At 58.1% G+C, this 25,101-nt stretch overlaps 2 protein-coding genes across 4 annotated transcripts in view; one reads left to right on the forward strand and one right to left on the reverse strand.

Annotated features, from left to right (window-relative positions):
• Positions 1-25,101, reverse strand: part of MACROD1 (mono-ADP ribosylhydrolase 1) — a 152,746-nt gene that overhangs the window by 71,756 nt on the left and 55,889 nt on the right.
• Positions 1-25,101, forward strand: part of FLRT1 (fibronectin leucine rich transmembrane protein 1) — an 82,563-nt gene that overhangs the window by 38,554 nt on the left and 18,908 nt on the right. Inside the window, exons 2-3 of one of the 3 annotated variants that reach the window (XM_072758290.1) lie at positions 4,739-4,850; positions 23,931-24,869. The gene's annotated coding sequence lies outside the window, so the exon portion shown is untranslated. The remainder of the gene's footprint in view (positions 1-4,738; positions 4,851-23,930; positions 24,870-25,101) is intronic. The other 2 variants (XM_026004587.2, XM_072758291.1) reach the window with 2 other exon arrangements.

A 25,101-nucleotide genomic window follows, 5' to 3' on the forward strand; every position in this document is an offset into this window, starting at 1 on the left:
ATGTGATCTTTAGGACTTCCTTATACCAAGAAAAAGTGTCTGAAATATACATTTAAGGGAGCTCCTATATTTTATCTGCCAGCCCTGTGAAGAGGTAGAAAGGACCTTAGGAGTTGAGCGCTGGGCTGTTGTGTGAGATTCAGCCCACTTTGAAGCGAGAGAAACTGAGATCCAGAGCAGGCTGAGGCTTGTTAATTGACAGAGCTAAGGCGGGAGCCAAGACCTGGACTCCCATCCCTCTTACTCAGTGGGCTGCCCTGGGAGGCCAGGCCTGGTGTCGCCCCCACCCCACAGCTCGGCAGAGCTGCCCTGGCCCCTCTGCCAGGTGCCTGCTGCAAGCCACAAATCATGGGGCGCGAGGGGCTCCTCCTGCTTGGCCTCCCCTCCACCATCCCTCACCTGCTGCTCTGCCCATGCTCATCTCCTCGGCTTGGGGCTAAGACTTCCTCACACAGGAGGATCTGCACAGAGTGAATTTTCACAGTTGGGTTATCACCTCCTAAAAATAGGGCTGAATGATGGATGGGAGCTGTCGCCAGGCCCTCGAGCTACGGGGCATGGGAGTGAGGGAGGGGGATGGGCCAGGGTGAAGGGTCCATAGACCCCCTGGCCAGGGCCGTCAACCCCAGGGTGACTCCCTGGCCCCGTGTGGGCCTTAACCCACCTTCCCTGGCAGTGGGGAAGCTGCTGTGTGCTTGAGGTCTTCAGAGCTGAGTCTGAGCCTCTGGGAGGAGCCACCTGGACACCACCAGGCCAAGCGATTCATCTGCACAACTGGTGCCCCTGCCGAGCAGCCAGGAGGGTCTGAATTCAGGTAGGGGTGCGGCCATGCCTGGGAATCAAGGACCTTGTCATAAGGCTGCCCTGCCTGCTCCCTTCCCTGGCTGTGTCCTGTTCTTCATTGTTTTAGCTTCTTGGCTTTCTCTCTCTCCCTCTCTCTCTTTTTTTTTTTTTTTTAATATTTTATTCATGAGAGACAGAGACACAGAAAGAGAGAAGCAGAGACACAGGCAGAGGGAGAAGCAGGCTCCATGCAGGGAGCCTGACACGGGACTCGATCCTGGGTTCCCGGGATCACACCCCGGGCCAAAGGCAGGCGTCAAACCGCTTAGCCACCCGGGGATCCCCTAGCTTCTTGGCTCTTAAAGACTCATCAGTCTGGCTTCAGGATTCAGGTTGTTGAGAATCTGTAGAGACATGACTGGGCTTCAGGCTGCAGATGGGAAGGGGGGCACAGGGGCTCCTTGCCTTCCACACACATACATACACACTCAGCCCAGGCAGTGATGGACACACAGACACACACAGACACACAGGCACACACACACCCACCTCTCTCCCTTGGTCTGTGGAGACACTAATATTTAAGCATGGGTCTGGGTGTCAGGACTCCAGGTGGTGTCCCTGTTCGTCACTGCAGTCACCTAGCACTGGGCCAGCCTTCCTGAGGGAGGACCCCAACACCCCAGGAGCCCAAGAAGGCTGCTGCTCAGCCAGTTGAGCCAAGAGCTTCTGGAGGCAGTGGATGAGCTACAAGAGACCATTCTGGCTCCAATGGTGGCAACAGCATGTATGTTTAGACCCTCAGCACTTCTGAGGATTGTGGCTAAAGCTGGCTGAGCCTCTGTGGACCTGTGCCTGGCCTCCTTCTCCCAGGTTCTCCTCAGCTGGGGTCCCAGGGACTCCCTCCACACCCCAGGCCTGGGAGGTCCCCTGTTGTCTCTGGGAGGGGCCTGTCCCACAGTCATGCCTGCAAGTCCTCAGGTTAGCACAGAGCACCCTCCAGGTGTGCCCAGTGACAGTCCTCCCCTTGCCTCCTCATGCTCTGTGCACTGCCCAGCCACAGATGCCAAAAGGACACCGCCCCCCAGGAGATAGGCATACTGCTCTGCACAGGTCCGAGATGTGTGACCCTTGGCCTTGGTCCCTTCTCCAGCCCAAAGCCCGCCCCACCCTGTCCCATCTGCATCTGTTGGCCGATACTCTCTGGGGGTGAGGCGTCCTCGGAATTACGATATTAAATGCAGCTGCACCGAAACATGGCCTCAATCCAATTATGCCAGGAAACAAGAGGAGCCGCTTAGGCTAATCTGGTTATTCCGCCCCGGCTTCCCTTGGCAGCCCCATAGGGATGCCCAGGAGGAGCAGCCGTCTGGGTGGGCAGCAGCAAGACCGAATGCCTGTCCCACTGCGATCTGCCAGGTGCACACAGCTCCTGCTGGCAGGGAAGCCATGGGGCCGTGGAGATGCTTCTTGGCTCCCAGCCGGGTGGGAGAATCCATCGATCATCCTACAAATGCTTCCTGAGCTCGGAGCTTCCAAGTGCCCCGGCCTCATCTGGACAGGGGAACCTGGCACTGAGGGGAGAGCCGAGGCTCTGCCGTCAGGGAGGGTACCTGGAGCCGGGGAGACAGGCCAAGAGTAAAGCCGAAGGTGGTTTCAGATCAGTGATGGCAGGGAGGGAGAACCCCAAGAGCGGGTGACACGGAAGCCAAAGCCCAGGCCAGCCACGGGGGGCTGTCTGGCAGAGAGAAAAGCAAGAGCCCAGGGTGGGGAGGGATCCGTCAGGCTCCGAACGGATGGGGGACCGAGAGATCGAGTGCAGGCTGGGAGGGAGCGCAGCTCTGCTCTCGGGAGGTGGATGGGTCTGGGCTGTGGCATGGGGGTGGCACGGCTAGCCCCAAGCAGGGGAGGGTCAGGGCAGGGTGGGAGCTGCAGGTGGACAGGACAGAAGTTGTACCGAAAGGATTTATTTGCTGGTAGCCGTGTTGGGGATGAGGGTTTGGGAAGCCCCACAGCCTCTCCTTGCTCCCACCAAAAAACCCTGGCAGTCCTTGCAGTGCTTTGTGATCACAGGGGCTCACCCACCACTGGTGGGTACCTCGGAGCACTGCGGAGGCCTGGGGCTAACAGACTGGCTCTGCCCTCCAGAGGTTGCACTTAAGAGAGGAGACAGATCTGGAGCAAGAGCTTACCCATCTGCAGGAAGGGGAGAACTATGGGGAGGTTGTGCAGGGGCAAAATCCAGGCCAGGCCGGGGGGGGGGGGGGGGGGGGGGTCAGGCATAAGAAGAGGGCGTGGGGGGGGCAGTACATTCAAAGGCGGGGAGGGGCTAGAGTGTGGCTGTCCCACCCAGACCACTGAGGACCACTGAGACCCCAGAACAGGCAAGCAGGAAGTAGGAGCTGAGAGCTGGGGCTCCAGGTGGGTGTTAGGGCTGCTCATAGAGCCGGGTGTGGGTGGCCCGGGTCAGAGCAACTGCAGGACTCCCAGAGGAAGGCAGAAGAGGAGCATGGTGTGCTCATCAGCCCAGTCACAGCACACAGCCTGTGGGGGGCACCCCACGGGGCTCCCCAACTCTCCCCAAGTCCCCACACCAACATTACCACAGTCTGCTTAAGGTCTACACTTAATGATTCTTCTCCACTCGGTTGCCATGAATCTGTTGATCCCAGGGTGTCCTGCCTGTTGGGGACTCAGGGACATCACAACACAGGGGTCCTGGAGTCTGAGCTGTTACGGGTGTGGACTGTGTCTGGTGTTCACCGGGGGCTTCTCCCCTTGAGCCCAGCAGGAAGAGGGGTGGCCCAAGCCTGTTCCTGGGTGGAAGTTGGCAGCTCAGCACCCCTGACCTCAAGGTCCCAAGCCAGTTGGACAGGCCTGTGCTTCTCCCCATCTGCCTCCTCAAGCAGCTGAGAAGCCAGAAAGAGGCACAGGGTCCGTTCTCCCCAACTCACAGATCGGAAGACTTGAGGCCGCAGTCCCAGGGGCTACTTGAGGAGGAGCTGGGGCCCGCAGTGGGGAGTTGTACATCTCACTGGACTCCAGGCCCTCTCCTGGGCACCACTTTCCACGTGGTGTGTTAATGGCTGTGTGGTCCCCATAGCTGTGTCAACAAATCAGCCATCCACAGAGTCGGCACCACCTCCCAGAAACAGATTATAAAGTGGGAGCTCCTTGGGGTCCCGGGCTGGAGCCGAGGGGCTGGGGGCAGGAATGGGTGGGGATCTCTGCCTGCCATGTGCCCCGCCCCAGAGGGGTCTGGCCAGCCTGTGGATCAGGGGAGCTGTGCTCATCTCCCCAGGCCCCTCCTGGCTGTCAGACCTGGAGCCCCCCTGGGAGGAAGATGATTTGGGAAGACAGCATGGAGGGCTGGGAACAGGTGATGGTGGGAGGAAGCCAGGCCCTGCTCAGTGCAGGCTGAAGTGATAATTGGGGCTTGGGGGCAATGGGGAGCTGGGCCAAGTGACTAAAACTCTGGGCTGGGTCTGAGAGCCAGTCCTGAGGAGTGAAAGAAGGCCAGGAAAATCAGAGCTCAAGGCCAAAGTGGGGTTCAGGTTCAGGTGAGATGCAGGGGCCAAGGGCTGAAGTGTGCCCTCTGGGTGTGGGCACTAGGTGGGAGGGGGAGGGTCCCCAGCCTGGAACCCCAGACCTCAGCTCTTCTCCACCCTGTAGGCTCTGGGCACCCCATGCAGGGCAGGTGAGGGCTTAGGGTGTCCCAGGGGCTAGCTGCCCCTTTGAGAGGAGTCTGGGGGGTTCCTGGACCTGGGCATCTGAGAAGGTTGAAGACCCCCCCACACTTCACCCAGGCCTTCTTCCCTCAGCTCGGATTCTACCAGGACCCAGAAAGCACCAGCATTCAGAGAGGGGCCATGCTGTGCCCTCCACCGGGCACTGCCTTCCTCCCCTACCCCATCTGTCCTCAGCCCGACTTCTCTCCCTTTATCTTCTCTCCTAGATGCGATAGCTCCATGTGCTATTTGCACCTCCAAGCACTGAGCGCCGGCTCCACCTCCCTGGCATCTTCCCATTCACAAGCCTCTGGACAGCATCAGTATCCTGGCTGACAGGTGAGGAAGCTGAGGCTGAGAGCTGAAGTGACCCGACATCAAAAATCAGTAAAAAGTAGGATTTGAACCCAAGCCTGCCGGCTTCTGAGCCTGGCCTATTCCACCCTACCAAATCCCCTTCTCTTGATCCTCTCTTATGAGGTTGTATTTCTGTAAGCTGCCGCAAATCCTTTAGGACAAGATGGGAATAAATAGATAAATACATAAGTAAATAATGAGAGGTTGCAGCCAGATGCCCACACCCGGTCACAGCCCGGAGCGGGAGTCAGTGAGGATGGGACTGTTTTCAGGTCCTGCTGCTAGTGTGTGTGCAGGACAGGGAGGTCTCGAGGCTCCCCAGCCCTAACACTGAGGCTGCAGAGCTCAGGGGTGAGTTGGGAGTGAGGGGGGTGGCACCTGCCAGGGTGGAGGGAGGGCGGGAGTGTGGCCAGCACTGGCCTGACTGGGATGTGTGCGCAGTATGTGTGGTTTGGGAGGACAGCCTGGCTCCTCTGGGGCTACTCACTTCTCAAAGCCCAGACCCTGTTATCATGCAAATATGTTGACACATTAATCCTTCCACCCCTGTGAGCCTTCCACACTCGGAGGATTAGCTCAGCACTTGCAAGGGACAGAACTGAATCCCCAAGCAAGAGGACATGGGTAGGCCAGCACAGACTGGAGCAGAGGGTGGGAATGGCTGGTGCAGTTGGAGGGAGGCCAGATTCAGGCTCCCCAATCCCTGGGGGTCTGAAGAAAGGACTCAGATTCCTGGTGGGGGGTCACTAAAGTATAAAAGAGGCCCCCAAGGGTAGGCTGCCCCCTCCAAAACCTTGGTTTTAGCTCTGTGCCAGAGCACGGGGCAGCCTCAGCTAAGGCAGGAGTTGGCGACAACCCGCTCTTCAGGGCAGAGTGGCCCCAAGTGCAGAGCTGTGGGGAATCTTATTACATCGCTGAAGGAGAGAGGTGCTGTGTTCAGGCCCAGCTTTTACTGGTCCCTCAGGAGGTGGGCCGGAGGTGAGGCAGGATGGTGGCATCTGCTAGTATCTGAAGCTTGTCTCTCCCCATTCTGCGTGTAGCTGTTTTGAGTTCGTGCCTATGTGAGCATGTGCATGTGGGAGGATGTGTGCATCGTGCACAGGTACGTGTGTGCACGAGCACACTCACCTTCCACAATCCGAGATTATTGCAGCCTCCCTGCCCCTCCTCCAGCCTCCACTTCAGGCCAAAGGGACTCAGCCTCCGAAGGTGACACGGCTATTTCTGCGCCTGGATGCCTGCCAGTGGCAGCATGGGGGGTGTGTGGGTGTGGGTGTGTGTGCGTGTGTGCGTGCTAGGGAAGGATGCGAGGAAGGGATGCTTCTGTCCCCCAGTGGAACAAAGGGGTCTCTAGGTCCTCCCCTGCTTCTTTGTTGCCTGAGCCAGCCCAGCTCCCCCTTCCCTCTCTGTGACACTCCCTCCCACCTTAGACAGGACCTGGAAGGTGGCCGAAGTTGCAGGGGACAGTAGGAGGAGTGACCTAGACAGCTCTGGGTCAAAGGGCCTGTGCTTGGGTCATCCCTGCTGACCTCTAGAGAGCCCCCCAGGCAGTTTCTTCACCTCTCTGAGCCTCATTTTCACATCTGTAAAATGGGCGCTCATTGCTAACTCAGGAGAGTGCCTAGGAGGGACCCAGCATGTGGTGGTGGGAACTGTGAGAATGGTGACAGTGACAAGGCCACTTAGGAGGGAATCAGCCAGGAGGAAACAGGGTTGTGCACAGGGGCTGCTCTGTCTACGTGCTTCTGCCACCATGTCCCATGCCTTGGGGGCCCCGGCAATGTTCCTTATCCAGTCAGACTGAGCAAACCCAAAGCAGAGTGAAAGGGGGACCCCCCCCAGGTCCAAAGAGGTGAAGGGGGGACCCTATGTAGGTACCATGTTAACCCTTTACATTACCATGTCAGCTCACAGCAGTGGGTCCCATTTTATAGACTGTCCCATTTTACAGATGAGAAGAGAGGCTCTGAGAGGTTTAGTTGCTTGCACAAGACCCCCCAGCATATTTGGGATTCAAGCCCAGCAGCTGTGCCCCAATGTGGGGTGGTCAGGGTGCCAGGCACAGAGGGCAGCTGGCCAGGGCCTGAGTGCACACGCAGGGTGCCCAGGGCTGCTCCCGTGGCAGTGGGGGCTGGTGGGCATGGTGAGGCTCTTCTGGAGGCAGTGCTGTCCCTGGGGACATACGGTGGCCCTGCGGAGGCAGTTCCTGCTCGAAGCCAATTCTGTCCTGTTTAATTTTGAGCTGAAGTGCAAACAAGCTCAGTGCCCCGCTGCTCCCACCCCAAATCAAATTCAGTGCTATGATTTCTCTGCGGGCGGCGGCCTGCCTTCCGGGGAGGGAGAGTTAGGGGAAGGATGGCACCAGGGCTAGTGGGCGGGAGCCGGCAGGGATCAGACCATTTGTCTGGGGGCAGCTGGCTTGGATGGTCGGGATCTTCCACCCAGATTTTTTTTTTTTTATTTTTTTATTTTTTTTATTTATTTATGATAGTCACAGAGAGAGAGAGAGAGAGAGAGAGAGAGAGAGAGGCAGAGACACAGGCAGAGGGAGAAGCAGGCTCCATGCACCGGGAGCCCGACGTGGGACTCGATCCCCGGCCTCCAGGATCGCGCCCTGGGCCAAAGGCAGGCGCCAAACCGCTGCGCCACCCAGGGATCCCCATTCACCCAGATTAAATTTTAACCCAGCTCATAAATCTTCCAAGTCTGTCCCCTGCCACCCACCCGCTGGGTCTACCACTAGCTGTAGCCTGGGCAGGCCCTGGGACTGCCTGGTCCGGTGTTCTGGGGCCACTAGTGCGCAGACCAGCCAGGGGTCCCACTGGCCATCAGCCACTCGGGCTGGCTCTGTTCCAGGCTGAAGCTTGTTGTCATCAGCCCACGGCCCTGAAGGCCAAGGCTAGGGTTCCAGTGGGGCCTTCAGTGGGCTCCACTGTTGGACCCACCCAGGTTCAAATCACGGCTCCGCCTTCCGCCAGGCAGGACCAGCTTAGGTCCCTTGGGGATGTGCGAAGGAGTAAGGGAGGTGATGTGATAAAGCCCTGGGGCCAAGGAAAGGGGGCTCCTCAGGGGCCACCACCAACCCGGGCCCATCAGAGAGGCAGCCTGGGTGCACCTGCCAGTCTGCACAGCCCCTGCTCCCACCAGATGGCGAAGTGGCCTTGTCTGCACCAGAGGGCTGGGAAGCCCACAGACCTCCCTCCTTTGGTCCCCTCCCCCAGAGCACTGGGGGGCAGGCATTTTAGGTGTGACTGGAGATGGGTCTGGCTGGGAGGCTGCATGGACAGTGTGAGCCCCCAGGGCTGGGCTGGGGAATGAAGGGCTGGTCTCCCTACCCCAGACCCCCAGGTCCCCAGGAAGGGTTGGCAGGAAGCTTCCCTTATTTATCTGCTGTTTTATGGAGGTAGAAGGTACACAATCAGCCACACCAACCAAGGCGTACAGCTTGGGAAATTTTACACATCATGTGCCCTGTGACCATCTCCTGCTCAGAGGATAGAACGTTCCTGTGTGGCCCCATATCTCCCCTCCCCCAGCTTTCTACTCTACAGTACAACCCGTGTGCCTCCTCTCCATGCTCCCCTGAAGCACCCCACTTCCCCTCGGGATGAAGTCCAGACCCCACACCCCAGCTAAGGGCACCCCCCGCACCCACTACCCTCCCCTACGTGGGCTTCTCTCCGTAGCTGCATGAGGCCAGCCTTCTCCTGCCTGCTGACTCCTGCTCAGGCTCCAGGAATCACACTGTACACGCTCCATCCACGTTTAGGGAAGAAAGGGGAGGAGGTCATGCCCACAGTGCAGGGGACAGCACTGAGGGCTCTGTGGCATGCCCAGGTCCCAAGGCAGCACGAGAGCAGTGGTAGGACTTGCAGCCTCACCCTCTGCCCGCCCTATGACATCTGCAGCCCATGGGAGAGACCTGCCAACTCTTCCTGACCCTGCAGGGGCTGACATCATCCACTGCCCACCATGAAAGGGGTGCGCGGAGGCAGCCAGGGAAGCCTTTGCCATGTGAGGCCCCCTCTCCGGCCCCACCCCCCATCTGCTGGCTGTCACCTCCCTGGAACATGTCCGGTCCTCATGTGGGGTGCGTGGCTCACCCCAGTCCCATTCCTCACCTTTCCTGAACCCCGGTCCACCTCCCTGTGCTGCTTTTAACCCCACCTGGTGGTGGTGGCCACTCCATTACCTCCTGGGGCGGCTGCCATGATGATCTACACCCCCCCAAATGCATATTTGTCCTCTGCCAACGGCGCACAATTAACATTCCCACCAGTAAACGATGCGGGCCATATTTCACCCGCACCCAAGTGTGGACCACAAAGGCATTAACATAAATGATGGTGCAGTTAAGTGGGGCCTGGATTTGCATGTCTGGCAGCAGCACACCTGCACGGGGCTTGCAGGCCAGGAAAGCCGCACAGCCTGTCTCCTTGGAGCCCCCGCCCCAACTCGGTTCCCAGAGCTGAGCCCTCTGCCAGGACCCCAGGGACACAAGGAAAATAAGCCTGCTGCGATCCTCTCCCGGATGGAGGTGGATGCTGCTTCTGCTGCCTGGGGAGCAGGCAGAATATGGGTGTGCACTAGGGTATTGGGGTCACACTTCACGGCGCTCCCCACCCAACTTCCCTGCTCCCCTTCCACACACTGCCTGACCTTCCCAGATGAGGTCAGCCCCCGACAGCCTGGGCTCTGTTCTCCCCAGGGCTCCCACTTAGGGGCAACAGGGAGGGGTCCCTGGGGGGTGTCTGACTCCCACCCAGCAAGCTGTGTTCTTGGGAGCCAGGACAGGCTGGGTCAAGCTGGGCATGCCTCCCACCATCACCACCCCTTGCTAGAGCTTAGGCTGGGAGGCAGGGACCTAGGTCCCAGGCCACAGATGCCCCAAGGTGACAGCAGCCAGCAGAATGGGGACAGCGTCAAGCCAACCTGGATGGGGATGGCTGGAGGCTGGAGGGGAGGCTAGACTCCTGGCCCAGCAGGGCCTTCTCCCTATGGTGATCCAATGACCACTTCCCTTGGGTTGTTTTGGAAGTGAAGAGGGGGCAGGCTAGGACAGACAAAGGCTTAGCTCCTCACTTCTGGGGCAAGGGAGAGAGCCAGGTCCTGTTGGGTGGGGAATCCGGGTCTCTTCAGCTGCTAGTGGGGTGTCCCAGGAGGGCTCTGTCTGAAGTCACCCCACCCAGCGTGACTGCACAGAGAGGTCTGACTTTCACTGTGTCCCCATCAGCCCCTGCCTCTCCCGGCCTCCTCCTCTGCTCCTCCTATGTGCACCTGGGTCCCCTAGTGAATCTTCTGCCCCCACCCCAGGGCCCCAGGGACTCTGTTACTCAGAAAGTACTTGGCAAAAATAAAGTTGAGCCACTTGGGGGAACTCCTCCAAGGTGAGTCGATAAAAGTTGCTGCCTCCTCTGGAGAGGGCCCAGGCCAGTGCCCTGGGGAGCTGTAGCCAGGAGACAAAGTGGGTGCATCAAGAGGCTCAGCTGGCAGGCAGAGCTGGGGAGGGGCAGCAGGAACACCACCCTGCCCCTCCAAGGCAGAGAGGCCTCGGACATGGCTGCTCTGGGAGCTTTAGATTCCTCGCCTGTGAGAGAGGTTCCTGGTAGGGCTGCCGTGGGTGAAAGTGAGCCTGAGCAGAGAAGCCAGCCTCTCCTTCCCCGTTCGCCCAGGACAGCAGAAGGCTAACCCCACTCTGACCTGCAGGTGGCAGCTGGGACGATGGCCATCAGCTGTAGGGCTGTGTGATGCCTCAGTCCCGAAGCTCCCTTGGGCAGAGCTGCCCAGGTCAGGGGCTCTTCAGGAAGTATCCACATGTCCCCTCCTCCCCACTCTGGATAGCTCCGTGCAGCCTCCACGCCAGCCCCGTGGCTTCTGTACCTATCCGTCTGGCAGGTACCCACAGAGCCCAGCACTGTGTCACATGCCCTGGGACGCCGTTTGCCTCTTGCCCCTGTGGCTCCAGGGCATCTAGCCCTTTACGATTTGCCTCTCCTGGTCTGGAGCAGGTCCCTCCTCCTCTCTGGGTTTTAGCTCTCCCATCAGTACAGACTCAGAGCCAGGTTGCCTGTATCAGCTGTGTGATCCAGGGCCAGTCACTTAACCTTTCTGGGTCTCAGTTGCCTTGTCTATGTAATGGGGACATTATGCTTCCTCGGAGGGTCATTCAGAGTATGAAACAAGTCCGTGTGGAGAGTAAAAGACTTTAAACATGCATGCATGGCACGCAGTAGGCTCTCAGTGGGTGAAGTAACTATTCTGCTATTACAGGGGATCAGAGCATATTCACAAAGTCACGGGTATTGGTGTCAGGAAAACCAGCAAAGGAGAGTGAGGCAGGCCCCACCAGCTGTCCCAGAGACAGATGCTGAAGCTGTCGAGAGGATCACCCAAAAAGAGAGGGGATGTGGCTGGAGCACCCCAGCTCCACCAGGCTCTCCTCCCTCCCTCTGAGCTGCCGGGGCTCCCCATGGCTGAACACAGCCAGAAGCCATGGGTGTGGGAGTCCGCTGGTGACCAGCATCCTCCTGGTCCCAGAGCAAGAGGGGACTGAGCTGAAGGGAGAGCCTTCACAGCCCTTTGAAGTCCCACAGGCCTCAGAACAAGATGATGGTGGGTGGGTGACGGTGAAGGGGGTGGCCTTTCATGTCGGTTGAGAACCCCCATGGGCTCTAGGTCAGAAAGAGCAGGGTGCAGCCTTGACTCTGCTGTTCACCAGCTGTGAGACTGGGGTGAGGTGGATAACTGTCCCAGGTGCCCGAGGCCTGTGCTGAACGCAGGAAGGTCACAGGAAAACCAGGGCCTCAGACTCCTCATCTGTAACACGGACTAGAAGCCCTCTGGCTGGTGGAGTGGGACCAGGATTCAACACAGGAGAGGTCCTGGGAAAATCAGATCACACCCAGCAGGGCCCGGGGGTGAGCGGGCGGGTCTCTAGCTCCTGCCCGCCCTCAGGAAATGGATCCGATGGTGTTTTTCCATCCAGGAGCCTAATAGTCAGCAATAATTCACCATCGCGTTTCCCAGTGGGTAGGAAAGCCACAAATAAGTAAATTCAGGCAGCAGGGCACAATTACTGAGCCCAGTGCTTTATTTCCCCATCTCGTCTCCAGCCCCAGCTGGCATCGGGTCGATAATAATTTATGTTGCAGCCCCCGCAGCAGAGGGGAGGTGGCCAAAATGTGGTTACGTGTGTTGGAGTCCCCCTCTCTGTACCAGCTGTGTGCTCACAGTTGGCTGTGGGAGCGGGGGTGGGTGGGGGGTGTGACCAGGGAGGAGGAGAAAGAAAGTCAAGGCGAGGGCAGAGCCAGCTACCTGCAGGTGTCACTGGAGGGGAGGTGCAGGCAGCTTGAGGGCTCTGCAGCCCCAGGCCTGCCTGATCCCTGACCACCCATCAAGGCCCACGTTCTGTGGCAGAGGCATCGTAAGATTAAAATGGGGCCCGGACTGAAAAAAAAAATTAAAATAAAATAAAAAATAAAATAAAATAGGGCCCAGAGAAGTGGTGGGTCTCTCCCTGCAGGCGGTTCTGGGTTTGTTCTGTGCCCAAGCTCCCAGGGAAAAACCTAAGGGGCAATGTGCATGGGGAAGAGACCCGTCCAGCAGTGGCCTTGGCTGGAGTCTCATCCACGGGAGCCTTAGAGTAGAAAGTGAAATAGAGTAGTATCTCCTGGGGTGTGGGGGCAGGACCTGGCCTCTGACCCCTCCTGGCGTGGGGAGGGGGAGTGAAGGGGGGACAGCTGAAGCCCTGCGCTGCCAGCACTCGCAGTGCCCAGTGGAGGGCTGCGGGGTGCCCTGCGGTCTCCACAGAGTCTCCAGCCTGCAGGGCATCTGCCAGCGTTTACCCTGCTGCGGAAGGAGCGGGCTGTGATTTGGATGGAGTTCATAATTTACGTAGCAGATTTCATCATGTTTCATGTTCTGTCATGTTTTCTGCCATTACAATTTTATTCTACCCTCCGGAGACGTTAGAACGTGACAGTGGGATGCTGCAGGGGAGGAGTCCCAGGGCCAGGCCGGGATGATGGCTGCAGGCCTGGGGGCAGGCGGGGGCCGAAGCTTTCCCGAGTGCGTTGGTCTCAAGGGTGACAGTAATGACAGCTGACTTATATTTGTGCCTGGAGTGCCAGGCTGGCCCTTCATGCTGCCTGTATTCCAGCATGGCGCTTCCCTCACTTACCCACTTACTGGATGTGCCAACTGATCGATGCCCGGAGGTGTAACACCTGGGCCCCAGGTAACACAAGGGTTGGAGCTGCATGAGGGGCTCAACTCCTGACCCCTGACTCCGGGCTGCTGACCACCTTCGGGTAACAACCCTCCTAACCCAAAGAGCAGCTGCACCCCAGTGCTGCACAGTGGCCACAGAGGCCCGGAGTGGCAGAGGGCTCATCCAAAGTCATCCGACCCTGAAGCGCTGTCCCTGTGCCTGCTGTCCAGCCCCTCTTCCCTGTCCCGCCTGGCCTCTGGCCTCTCTCTCATACTGAGCCCACTCTGGGGACTCCCACACTGCTCCCGCCTCTCCAGCCCTCTCTCTGTCCCCAGCTGACCCTAGCCACACCTGGGGAGGCCTCAGGCTCCATCTTCTGCCAGGAGCTGGCTAGAAACCTGCAGACAATGGATAGGGGAGAGGTTTCCTGGAGCCCACTCTTAATTAAAGGGGCTCCCCCTGGGCAGCCCTGGTGGCTCAGGGGTTTAGCACTGCCTCCAGCCCAGGGCATGATCCTGGAGACCTGGGATCGAGTCCCACATCAGGCTCCCTGCATGGAGCCTGCTTCTCTCTCTGCCTGTGTCTCTGCCTCTCTCTCTCTGTGTCTCTCATGAATAAATAAATAAAATCTTTAAAAAGGTGTGTGTGGGGGGGGGCTCCCTCCTGAAGGCCTCTCAAGCCAGGGCCTATAGCATGCTCTGGTGTATTCAAAAGGCCTGCCTGGGTCCTTCCTCTGCTCCCCACCCACCAGAACATGGGACTACCCCACTCCTTGGCCTGTGTTAGGGGCAGGGGATGGTCCGGGGGTGGCTGGTGTCACTGAGCAGGGCCAGCCCCCTCCTGGCCCTCGTCAGAGGCAGTGTGACCATCCAGGGTGGCTGGTGACACTGCACATCCTCAAGACCAGCCGCCTAGAGAAGCTCTGAATAGAACTCTAAGGAGGGCTCCAACTTCCACCCACCGATGCCTCCCCTTTTCTTGTCTTGTCTTTCTGCCTGGCTTTTAAAAAAAATTAAACACGGATGGTTTCATCTTGGGAGAATTAGTATTCCAGGCAGGGCTGGGGGATGTGATTAGAATGTCAAGGCTGGAGCCTCAGAGCTGGCAGGGAAGGGAAGAGGTGCTGTGCCCGGCGGGGGCCCTGGGTGGGGGCAGAGGGCTCTGACCTGCCTGTGAGGCATGGTGGGCCTTCTAGGAGTGGCTGCTTCTAGCCCCTCGATGCCCTTCTCATGGGGAAGGCTGAGGCTGACATGGCCGGTAGGGCTGGCAGCAGGTCCAGGCTCGGAGGAGGAGGAGGAAATTCGAGGGCGGCTTGGGGCAGAGACTGGCCAAGACATGTGGCCCTGGCCCAGCTCATCTACCCCATCCAACCCCCTTCTCATTCGGCTCTCATTTGCTGAATGTGTGTGTGCTTACTCTGTGTCAGGCACTGAGCTAGGTGCTGGGCACTGCAAATGGCAGGGACACACTTGTCCTCAACCACTGCATGTCACTGGCACAGACCACTACCTGGTACACAGCAGACACCCACCAAAGACCAGTTAAATGAACATGTGAAGCATTTCCCAAAGGGTGCTTTGAAGAATACCTGAGTCTTGGGAGGTTACCAGGTAGCTGCTGGAGCAGTTAAATTGCTACCTGTGCAGCAGGACTTCTCAGAGCCTTTAACATGCTCATGGGGGTGTCTGAGTGGCTCAGGCAGTTGAGTGAGGTTTTGGCTCAGGTCATGATTTCAGGTGAGGGATTGAGCCCTGAGGTGCATTCCACATTCAGCAGGGAGTCTGCTTCTTCCTTCTTCCTCTCTCTGCCCATCCCCCAACTCATACCTGTGCATGTGCTCATATGCTCTCTCTCTCTCAGAAAAATAAATATATATAAATACAATGCTTATGGCCCTGTGAACCTGGGGGGAGGGAGCTCCATCCAGCCTACAGCCTCCACCTGTTTGAGCACAACCCACTAGTCCCTGGCCACACAGGAAAAGCTCGTGGGGGCATGGTGTATGGGCACAGAGCCGAGACAAGAGTGGGTGTGCACTCGGGTTCCATGGTGGACTCACGGTGTGACTTGGCCAGGCTCCAGAATATCTGTTTCCTCGGGTGGAGAATCGAGATGGTCATAACGGCCAGTGGGTTCAGCAAGGTGACATGTGAATGCTGCCTGCCTGGGACTTAATACAGGCTTTGTATCATTCACACAGAGCACTTCGCTCAGTGAGCCCAGCAGGGCTGTCCACAGAATTCCATTAGGTTAGCCATGTCACTGCTGCTGACACCGTCTGTGCCCTTAAGAGCTCACAGCCGAAGGGGGGAGGAATACACTTAGAATCCAAGGTGGAGGGATCCCTGGGTGGCGCAGCGGTTTGGCGCCTGCCTTTGGCCCAGGGCGCGATCCTGGAGACCCGGGGTCGAATCCCACGTCAGGCTCCCGGTGCATGGAGCCTGCTTCTCCCTCTGCCTGTGTCTCTGCCTCTCTCTCTCTCTCTCTATGACTATCATAAATAAATAATAATAAAAAAAATTAATCTTTAAAAAAAAAAAAAAAAAAAAAGAATCCAAGGTGGACAGTGCAAGGACCAGGGTCGGGGGAGCCCCGAGGAGGGTGGATGCTGAGCAGGGGTGAATCGGAGGAGTGGCAGCGTGGCTTCAGGAGGAGGCCACAGGGGAAGGAAGCCTGTGTGTTTGCCTTCAGCCCCTTTGCCCAGGGGTCAGCCTGGTGATCTGGGCCATCTTTGGGCATCTCTGTCTAACACCAATGTCTTCCTTGATGGAATCCCTCTCAGTACATCCATCCTGGTCCTTCTAGATCCCCAGTCCTCCCAGAATAGGCTAGTCTTACTTCTTTGGGTCAACTGTCCAGAAAGCCAAGGACAGGAGAGTGCTGTCTTCCATCTGTCCTTTGGTCCCTGCCCAGCCCGTTCTACCTGCCCCCTGCCCCTGCTCCCACTCCCCGGGCCTCCTGGCCCTGCAGCAGAGTTGTGCCTGCTGTGGGGTCCTGCACCGAACAGGGCTCCTGTTTGGTCTGATCAGCTGGGGGGCAGAAGCAGGGAAGGATCAGGGCGGAGACGACTCCCTTCAGGGCACAGCACAGAAGCTGGGCCCCTCTGTGTCTGCTCCAGAGAGCCACCTTGTTCTGCAGACACAGAGAAGGCCAGCTGATAGCGAGCAGGGTGCCAGGAGAGCCCGAGAGGCCAGAGACTTCCTGAAGGAGGGGACTTGTCAGCCTGAATTGAAAGGTAGGCTCCGGGAGTGAAAACTCTTGAGTCACCTGGTCTGCCCCCATCTGACCGCAGGGAGCCTGGCACAGCTGTTTGGTCACTAACATTCCCAGGGGCAGACTCCGGATGCTGAGCAAGGGGACCCAAGTGCTTCCCCAGGGTACACCCAATGCCCCCCACCCCCCGCTGCCCCCGGGCCTGCTTCCCGGAAAGTGAGTGCCTGTGTTTTGGTGGCCATGGGTCAGGGCAGCTCCCAGGCCTGCAGCTCCCAGGCGAGGCCAGGCCCTGAGTGCTCCAGGAGCAAAGGTGCCAGAGGCCTCATTAGCCACAGCTTCAAAGAGCCTCGTTATTAACGAAAATGCACTGCACATCCTTTCTCTTCCTCCTTCTCTCCTTAAGGCAGGCTCCCAAATGAAAAGGAAAGTATACAATGAGCAGCAATGAGGAAGCCTCAGAGGACAGGCAGGCGTCTGCCGAGCCAGAGAAGGAACGCCAGTCTACCCTCGCGGGGCGCATGAGGGGTGGGCTCCCTTTCTTCCTTTATTTTAAATAGTCTCTCTTTTTTCCCTTCCTCCTCATTCAGCTGGTCGCTCAGACTGCGCTTTAAGTCCTTTTGAAGTGTTACAACCATTTTCTCCTCTTTCAATTAACAAGAAAAGGAAGCTAATAGCTTTCTGAGCCACTCGCTGTAAATATTAACAAAGTCTGGCCGCGTGGCCGGGGCACATGCAATGCTGCTCTGGGCCGGAGAGTGTGTTTACGGGAAGGAGGGGAGGGTGGGTGATTTCCAACACGGAGATGAAAATCCCTTGGCATGGGCTTCCATGGTTCAGGGAAACTGGAAAGCTGGGGGAGCCAGGCGAAAGGGCGCCTGTCCCTAGGGGCCAGAGGATGGCATAGCTGGCAGGAGGGAGGTAGACATTTCTGGAAGAAAAGGCAGCTTCTGTCAGCTGCACACCCAGGTGACTTGGATAGCCCAATGCATGGCCTGGAATCCCTGGCTTGTGGCTTTCAGTGTGGTCAGTGGTAGAGGTCTTCACAGGACTGGCTTTTTTGTTTTTAAAGATTTTATTTATTCATTTGAGTGAGAGAGAGAGAGCACACATGCGCACAAGCAGGGATAGGGGCCGAGGGAGAGGGAGGAGCAGACTCCCTGTTTAGCAGAGAAGCTGACTTGGGGCTCAATCCTAGGACCCTGAGATCATGACCCAAGCTGAAGGTAGACACCCAACAGACTAAGCCACTCAGGTCCCTGGAGGACTTGCATTTGAACACAGCGGCTGGAGGGTGGGTACTGATGATCCACCAGACCATGGCACCTTCCTCTGTATGGTGTAGAGCTCCTGGTGGACTCTGAGACTGAGGAGTGGGCTGAGGGAAGGAGTGGGCAGAGGAGGGAGCCAACAACTCCTTGAGCAGAGCCTGGGTTCTGAAAGGTCCTTGGCCTTCTCCCTAGAGGGCCTGCGGCTGTGACCCCCCTCGTACATACACACATACACCCCATGCCTGCCAGACACACCAACAAAGTGCTGCTTCATACAGGGGCTCCAGAGCTACCCCATGTAGACCCTGTAGGGCCTGTTTCACAGCCAGGGTGGCGAGGGACCCCGTGTGAGAGCACAGAGGCACTGCTGGCCAGGTCAGAGCCAGTCTCTTCTCCTCCAGACTCAGCTGAGGGCCCAGGTGTGGGGAATTCACAGCCACTGTTCTGCTAGCAAAAGGAGGCCAATTTCCTGATAAAGATCTGGCCTTTGCTGGCAGCACCATGCTCCTCGCTCCCAGGGATCCCCCAGGGCTAGGCATAGACCCTTGTGTGTAGGAGCTGAGTTACAACAAGGCCTGCTAGCCAGGGCCAGGCCAGTGAGCAGCTTCCCTCCCGGGAGCCAGCAGGCAGGGGCCCTCAAGCAGGCCTGGGCCACCATTCTTGTCCTGTCATGTGTGGGCAGGCTCCGGCCACTATGCCTCTCCCTGTGGGCAGAGGGGCAGGCCCGTGGAGGGCTGTGTGCTCCCACTCCTCTCTGCCCCGCCTAAGCCTTCCCCTCCAGAGGCTGAGAGCAGCCATCAGGAGCCCAGCTGAGCCCAGCTGCCTGAGGCTGGCCCTGCCCCCTCTCCCACTCTTGCAGCTCTCCTGGGCACAGGGGGGTCCTCCTGCCACCTCCCTCTGCTAAGGGGAGACTTCCAAGGCATGCAAGGACTCCAGGTACCAGAGGTTCCTTCAGATGCCTGCCTGCTCTTCTGTCTCGTTGCTGCTCAGGGACGATAATACCTACATGGTGGACTTTCCAGGCCCCCACGGCTCGGCTACACTGTTGGGGCAGCACCCTGAAAGTGTAGACCAGGCCTTGAGAGCCCCCGAGACGGTGCGGGGGACAGGCTGCAAGGCCCAGGGGCAAGCAGGCAGGCAGGCAGTAGGTGCCAACAGTCTAGGCCGGTTGGGTCCCCGGGCTGCTCTGCCAGGCCAGCACCAGGAGATGGGAGTGAATTCTAGACCACCTCTGGCCACAGCTGCCCTTGCTCCCCAGGTCCTGGCTTCAGCCCACTCATGGAGAGGGAGAGGGAGGGAAGGACCTCCCAAGGAAGAAATCTTTTCTCCAAGAAGCTGTCCTAGAAGAGCAGCCCCCTGGGACTCTGTAGCTGTTGGCCTCTCTGCTCTGGGCCCTGCCCGCCCTCAACACCCCCTCACTCACCTTCCCCAGTGGTCTGTCTCTGAGGGTGGGTGCTGGCAGGGGTCCGGGCCTGCTGGCCAAGCAGCAAGGGCTCCTGTAGTTGCCCACTGACTGGCTCCCACACCCACTCCCACACCCAACTGACAAAGTCTGGGTTTTGTCAGGAAGTGGTTTAATTAGCGGAGTGGAGGCTTGGGGGTTCGCACTGTATATGCAGGCTCTCTCGCCTCCACCTCTTCTCACCTGCTCTGGGGTGCCGTGCTGTAGTGCCAAGCCTTGAGGCCACAGTGAGTGAGAAGAGGGCAGGAACAGGGCAGAGGGAGAAGCTGGAGCCTCCAAACGTGCCCTCCTGCAGAGGCCTGCTGCTGGCCCCGCCCCAGGCACCCAGAAACACCCCCACTCAGCCAGGCTCCAAGCCCCACGGCAGGCTGGCTGTGCATGGTGCTGCTTCAGGCCACCACCCTCTAGCAAGGAGAAAGGGGCGGGAATGCACTCAGCCTCCAGGCCTGTCTTCAGGTAGCCTGCCTAGCCATCCCCTTCCCCTGAGCCCCAGTATTCCCTACCCCCAGCCCAGGCCCCCACCCCTTCCTGCTGCTGAGGACAAGTCCCAGCTTCTCACTGGGTCCCTCTCATGTACCCCACGCCCTCCGATTCTCCATGAAGGTCTGGTCATGCTTCCTCCTGCCTGAGTACATTCCCTGACTCCCCACTGCCCTCAGTGTGAAGACCAGGCCCCTCAGCAGAACATTCAAAACTCCCCCCAAGGCCAAAATCCCATCTCCCACTTCTGCTCAGATCACTGTCTCCACCAACTCAGAGCTTTGGGACACCAGCCTTCTCACCACCAAGCCCTCCCACTCTGAGCCACTGCATATGCTGTGCCTTTACCCGAAGTGCCCTTCCTGCCCCACCACTACTGTGCTGGCTCTGATCCAGGAGCAGTCTGTACTCCCAAATGGAAAAGCTCCCCCTGCCCTGTGGCCCCAGCCCCCAGCCCTCTGCCCCTGGAGAGAGGGATGTGGCCGTGACAGCTCCCAGGTCCGTGCTGCCACAAGAGAGGAGTGACCCACACGCCGTGGTCACTGTAGGGAAAGAGGAACAGGCCCTATGGATGGCCATCCTGGCGGGAGGAAGTCAGCAGCCACAGAACAAACTCTAGGTTTGAGTCACAAAGAGCCTTTTCATCTATACAGGTCGAATACAGATGCTGACCTCAGCCTGGAAGTCCTGCATAAAAGAAAACTCTGGGTCTCCTAGCTTGTGCCAGCTTTGACCTGCTTGCGATGATCTAAACTCTGCCCTCTTTGCCACAGGGCAGCTCTGCCCGGGGAGCGGGGGGCAGGTGTGTTGTTCATTCAAAATGCCACTCGACCTAAGTTACCAGCCATAAAGCCCACCTGGGTTTCCAGCAGCACATACCAGCCATCTGATTAATGACACACACATAATAATCCATCCCTAAGAGCCATAGGTTGAAATGAAGCAGGAGGGCTAATTGCTAATATAGGAATTAATATCAGCGAGTACGGATCATCAGGGCAGCTAGAAACTGCAAAGCTGGAGAGTGTTTCCAGTTCGGGGGAAATTCCTGAGGTCGAAAGGTAGGACAGGGGCCCTAGAAGACGGATAGGCTAGGCTGGTGGTTGGGAGAGACCCAGCCTCACCCACCTGCCCCTAGCTTGCCACTGAGTTCACATGTAACTATCATGATGTGGGAGTCTGGGGAACCCCAGAACCCCAGCACAGTGTTACCTTCACCATCAGGCCCCCAGTGATGGGGCTGGGCAAGGCGGGTTTTTGCCACCATAGGGCCCTGTGTGGGTCACATACTGTGGCCCTCCACCAATCAATGGCCTTCCCACTAGACTTCGAGCTCCTGGGATTCTCTGGATCCCAGCATCTTGCATGGTGCCGCTGGGAGCATGACTGGATGCAGTACACATTTATACATGTTTACTGGATGGATGGAGTGGGGGAGAGAGAGATGGACAGACATGTAGATGGATGGATAGATGGACAGATGCATGATGGGTGAATGGAGAGAAGGATGGATGAATGGAGAGACATGGATGGATGGACAGATGACTGCCCAGGAGGGCCACAGGAAAACCCATGTTCCCTCAGTACAGTGGGCCCAGGGGCCACCATGTGTTTGGTTAATGGCAGGTTTCTGTTGCACTGAGCCTCAGTGTCATGCAGAGAGAGGTGCACTGGCCCAGAGTTCCAGGCCATGGATGTCTGTCATGCAGGTTGTGTGATCTTGGACAAGTGGCCCCTTCTCAGGGTCATGGTCCGCCCTGCCTGGCCAGCTATACTGGGTTGTCCCAAGGCTTAAGAGAGACAGCAAAGCAGAAATGACCTGGAAAAGGATAAGGCACATGCACTATCCCCTTGCAGACAGTGTATGTGTACGGGCTGATCCAGCCAAAGTGGAGCAGTGTAGACATGTGGGATTGTGCACTTGGCTTTCTATCCCCCTTTCAAATTTCTTTTAGTATGGTTATGGTGTTATTATTTATAACACAGAGTAAAATTGTAAGCATCTCAAGTGCATACAAATGGAAGCTTTTATTATGTTCACCCAAAAAATGGTCTATTTGGCAGAGCAGAGACCTGGGCTTGTGGGAACAGGGAAGCCGAGGCGAGGGGTGGTGGGCAGAGAATGCCCTGTAGGGGGAAGGGCCTACATGGCCAAAGTGGCCTGGGGCCTAGGAGGAGCTCCCACGGCTGAACCCTTGGGATCCCACGGATTCAGTTTGTCCTATTGACCACCCGCTCAATTTGACCACATAGAAAGTCCGCATGGAGCATTCATTCTGCATTGTGTGGCCTTGGCCTGCCTACACGATCCAATAGTGCACCTGCTGGGGTAGGTAGATGTTCTCCAGGAGGGCACATATTTTACATATTTATTCCTGGGCCTGGTTTGGCTCAATGAGCGCAGGTGGCTACTAACTATCATCACTACGCACCCACAATGAGCAGAGCTCACACCTCCCAAGCACCGCCAGCCAGGCCAACCCAGGACGGACAAAGTCGGACAGACCCAGCAAGAGCCTTGTTTAGACCCCAGTTTTTAATTTTTTTTTAGACCCCGGTTTTTTAAATGAGAAAGGAGAGAGGGGAGTTCACAGGGTACACTTATGAAGCGCCTACTGTGTGCAAGGCACTGAGCCAGGTACTGGGGGATCTGCCTCAGACAAGCAGACACAGTCCTTCCTTTCAGGACACTATGGTTTGTGTGACCACGTACCCCAAGGAGAAGGGGGCTGCAGGAGGTGAGGGTGATGCTGGGTGGACCCCTGAAGGAGCGGGGACTGCTTGGGGGGAGGGCCTGGGGAGAGCGGGCTTGGGGCATTCCAGGGACTCCAATGTACAGGTGGGGCTGTGCCATGTGGGGCTCCAGAGGCTGCGTAGGAGCCTTGCCTTTTTATCCCAAGGGCTGTGAAAAGGGCCTGGTGCCGGCAGGATAAAGCTGCCCTCCTGGTTCCTAACTTCAAAAGCAGAACTTAGGCCGTTTCTCTCTATCGTGGGGGATCAGCAGCCATGGCCGGCTGGAGCCTCTGGGCTCCGAGGACACTGCCAACATCCTCTCTCCATACAGTGGCCCAGCCACCTCCCCTCCCACCCCTCAGGGGTACAAAACAATTTGCTCGCCCTGGCCAGGGAGTCAGATGACCTCATTGGACTGTTTCCATTTCTCACTTTCATAGAGAAATTACAATTTATAATCCGATGAAATCACGCGGGGCTAATAGCAATAAGAACCCACGCCATAGCCATCAGTCACCCTCACTCAGGGACTATCCTGTCCCTCCCTCCTGCCCAGCCCCCTTACCCCCCCAGGGGCCACACCCTATCTGCCCACTGGTACCTCAGGGCCTGGCCACACAGGATCCGTGGGGCTTGCTGGTTCTTGTACCTCTTTCCTCCTGGGGAGGCTTGTCCCAAGATTCCCCCACTTATCCTGTCAGCCAGGTGAGCCTCAGCCTGCACTCCACCCCTAGTCCCATGTGCACCCCTGCCAGGCTGGACATCCAGGGGGCAGTGCGCTCCGCCCCTGCCTGGGCTCTGGACTTCTAGATATTTAGGCACCCCTAAATATCCTCGGTTTTATTTGTAACAGCCCCAGACAACAAGCATTTCTCAAATCAGCCACCTTCAGCCCAACAAAGGAGAGTGCCCAGATGCAGCAGAGCCCATCTGGATCCGATTTCAAACCAGAGCTCACACTCTCAGATGTGTAATAAAAGCTCTTTTGCAAAGAGGGGCTCCCGCAGGGGGAATGCGGACACTGGGGCACTGCAGGGCTTCAGCACGCCACGCTAATGAGAGGTGATCGGAGGGCTTGGGTTTTGTTTTGGATTCTGAGGAGCAGCCAGCCCTGCCTCCGGGCCTCTGTGGAAGGGGAGAATGGCCTCTGAGGGCACTGGGGGCGTGGAGCCCTGACCCTGGCCTAGGAAGTGGGGCAGCTGCAGGATGGAGGCCAGGGACTCTGAGACCTAACTTCTCTGCTTCCCTGCTGCTCCCGCTTCCCATGGTGAGGGAAGGCAGTGCTGCTTCTGGAAGCCGAGGCCGAGGAGGTGGCCCAGTTGGATCCTTTGAATGACATTTAGCAAGAGGAGCAGGTGCTGGGGGAAGTGGAGCCAGCTCTGGGCCGGGCAGGCAGCCCCTGCACAGCCAGGAGCCCTCAGAACTTCATGTCTCTTTCCGATCCTTCCTCCCCAGCGAAAGGAAACTGGGGAGCTTTGAGGAGGGTGCTCTGCATGGCCCCCTGTTTGTTCTCTGAATTTGAGAGAAGGGAGATGATGGAGAATCATGCCAGCCCCCTCCCGGCTCACTGGAGAGTGGTGTTCAAGAAAGCGGGTTCCAGAGGGATGGCAGGAGAGGGGGCCGCAGCCCCAGCCCGCCTGTCCCTGCGTGGCTCCTCATTTTCCCGGCCTTACATAGCTTGTATTGTTTTTTGGCAGGTGAGGAGGCAGGGAGTGGGTGAGCAGAACTCTTTTTTGGACAGACAAGACCAGGGGGTGAAGCGGGACTAAGTTGTCCCTCCCCAACCTGCCTCCCCAGCAAGAAAACCTTCTCAACAAACAGGAGAAGCCAAGCAGGACTGAGCACGGCCCCCCTACCCCCCCCACCCCCGAACATCTTTCCAAAGAGAGGCCTGACAGCTCAGTGGCGCATGTCAGCAGCTCCAGCCCCCTGTGAACGTCTGAACTCCTCAGCGGGGTAATGGACCCCCACCCTCCCCCCCACCGGAGACACAGCCTGAGTGGCAGGAATACAGATTCTTTGGAGAGTGGCTCCCCCTCAGCATTGTCACGCAAGAACGCTCTCTGCACTGGAGCCCATTCTGCCAAGTGACTTCAAGGGATAAAAAAAAAAAACTTGGTGAAGAAAAGAGGGTAAAAACCACGCAGAAGCCTTTCAGAGGAGGTGGCCAACAGACAAAAGGGCAAAAGTTGAAAGAGGACAGTGAGAGGCCACCTGGGCAGGATGGACCCCAGGCTCTAGGGCATGCCTGGGAGCAGGGGCCCAGAACCCCCTCAGGCTGCACGCGGGAGGCCCTGGCCTGCAGGGAGTGCCTCTACGGGCCCCTCGTGCCCACCCCTCACTCCAGGGGCAGAGGCCAGCTGTGCCTGAAGCCTACCGGACAGAGCATGCGACAGAGCATGCGACGCCAGCCCTGCAGCCACGTGTGAGCTCCAGGAGCCCGGCAGAGCAGAGCACAGCAGGGGTCTTCCCCCCCGCTCCTGGGGGAGCCCCTAGCTCCACCCAATACTCCAGCTCTGCAGCCTGCCCCGGAGTGCCGGGGCCACAGGGTCGGAATGTGATTGTGTTCAGGTCCACCTCAAGTGGAAGCATCCAGAACAGAGACCCCAGCAGGCTCCGGGGCTGCAGCTCAGGAGGTAAGGCAGATGTGGATGGGCTCTGGGTGGCCCAGGAAGGCCCAGTAGCTCCTAATGCCCAGAGACAGTGTGGCGCGTGAGGCGGCTGGGGCCTGCTCTCTTTCCAGCTGGGTTGCACTGGGTATCACAGACCTCCCCAGGTCTGCAGCTCCAGCCCACCTAGCCCACCCACAGTCAGGCAACTGACAGTTTCTGCTTGCTAGGGGATGGGTCTTTTTCTACCCAGTGGCCA

Source organism: Vulpes vulpes, chromosome 5, assembly GCF_048418805.1.
Source record: "Vulpes vulpes isolate BD-2025 chromosome 5, VulVul3, whole genome shotgun sequence".
Taxonomy (NCBI): Eukaryota; Metazoa; Chordata; class Mammalia; order Carnivora; family Canidae; genus Vulpes; species Vulpes vulpes.